Below are 2,154 nucleotides of genomic sequence, written 5' to 3'. Positions count from 1 at the left end.
AATCCTCCTCTGACTGACAATCATTTTCTATTGGTTTAATCTCAGAAAGACAGAAAACAGGGAGGGAGAAGTAGTTTATGATTCAGTTGAAGTCGGAAGTTTACATACACCTTTGCCAAATACATTTAAACTCAGTTTTAACAATTCCTGACATTTAATCCAAGTACAAATTCACTGTCTTAGGTCAGTTAGATCACCGCTTTATTTTAAGAATGTGAAATGTCAGAATAATAGTAGAGAGAATGATTTATTTCAGCTTTTATTTCTTTCACCACATTCCCAGTGGGTCAGAAGTTTACATACACTCAATTAGTATTCGGTAGCATTGCCTTTAAATTGTTTAACTTGGGTCAAACGTTTCGGGTAGCCTTCCAAAAGCTTCCAACAATAAGTTGGGCGAATTCTGGCCCATTCCTCCTGACAGAGCTGGTGTAACTGAGTCAGGTTTGTAGGCCTCCTTCCTCGCACACGCTTTTTCAGTTCTGCCCACAAATTTTCTATGGGATTGAGGTCAGGGCTTTATGATGGCCACTCCAATACCTTGACTTTGTTGTCCTTAAGCCATTTTGCCACAACTTTGGAAGTCATTGTCCATTTGGAAGACCCATTTGTGACCAAGCTTTAACTTCCTGACTGATGTCTTGAGATGTTGCTTCAATATATCCACATAATTTTTCTTCCTCATGATGCCATATATTTTGTGAAGTACACCAGTCCCTCCTGCAGCAAAGCACACCCACAACATGATTCTGCCACCCCCGTGCTTCATGGTTGGGATGGTGTTCTTCGGCTTGCAATCCTCCCCCTTTTTCCTCCAAACATAACAATGGTCATTATGGCCAAACAGTTCTATTTTTGTTTCATCAGACCAGAGGACATTTCTCCAAAAAGTATGATCTTTGTCCCCATGTGCAGTTGCAAACCGTAGTCTGGCTTTTTTATGGCAGTTTGGAGCAGTGGCTTCTTCCTTGCTGAGCGGCCTTTCAGGTTATGTCGATATAGGACCCATTTTACAGTGGATATAGATACTTTTGTACCTGTTTCCTCCAGCATCTTCACAAGGTCGTTTGCTGTTGTTCTGGGATTGATTTGCACTTTTCACACCAAAGTACATTCATCTCTAGGAGACAGAATGCTTCTCCTTCCTGAGCGGTATGACGGCTGCGTGGTCCCATGGTGTTTATACTTGCGTTCTATTGTTTGTACAGATGAACATGGTACATTCAGGCCTTTGGAAATTTCTCCCAAGGATAAACCAGACTTGTGGAGGTCTACAATTTCTTTTCTGAGGTCTTGGCTGATTTCTTTTGATTTTCCCATGATGTCAAGCAAAGAGGCACTGAGTTTGAAGGTAGGCCTTGAAATACATCTACAGGTACAGCTCCAATTGACTCAAATTATGCCAATTAGCCTATCAGAAGCTTCTAAAGCTATAATATAATTTTCTGTTATTTTCCAAGCTGTTTAAAGGCACAGTCAACTTAGTGTATGTAAACATATGACTCACTGGAATTGTGAAATAACCTGTCTGTAAACAATTGTTGTAAAAATTACTTGTGTCATGCATAAAGTAGATGTCCTAACCGACTTGCCAAAACTATAGTTTGTTAACAAGAAATGTGTGGAATGTTTGAAAAACAAGTTTTAAGGACTCCAAACTAAGTGTATGTAAACATCTGACTTCAACTGTATATTCTGGGGTTCACCTAATGTTGATGTCACTACTGTATTTTCACAAGTGAAACCATTACAGTCCCTGTCAAATATATTCTAATAATATAATAAAAATAGCAATGAGGTTCTAATGCTTCTTAATTTGTCTCAGATCAAATAGCAGTCGTAAGAAGCATGAATTATTTCTGGCTTGGGCTTTTCTCTGCTATGTCATTAAAACATATCTTCTTATCACCATACTTTATGTGGGGATAGTTTAAGATATTGCGCAATGATATTAGCATTTTAGACAGACCTTCCCTTCAGGTGGAATTATTGCACTGCCAAATTCATTTAAAAACGGGTGAATTTCTCAAGACCACGAAGAACATGAAGGCATTCAAATAGAAGGTGCACTATACTGTCATGCCATGACACAGGTCTGGCACCACAAGGAGGTCAAGTTGGGCATTGCCTCCTTGAATAGACTCTTGAATGTGA

The sequence above is a fragment of the Salmo trutta genome, chromosome 19 (assembly GCF_901001165.1).
Source record: "Salmo trutta chromosome 19, fSalTru1.1, whole genome shotgun sequence".
Classification (NCBI taxonomy): domain Eukaryota; kingdom Metazoa; phylum Chordata; class Actinopteri; order Salmoniformes; family Salmonidae; genus Salmo; species Salmo trutta.
This window is presented reverse-complemented; position numbering follows the sequence as displayed.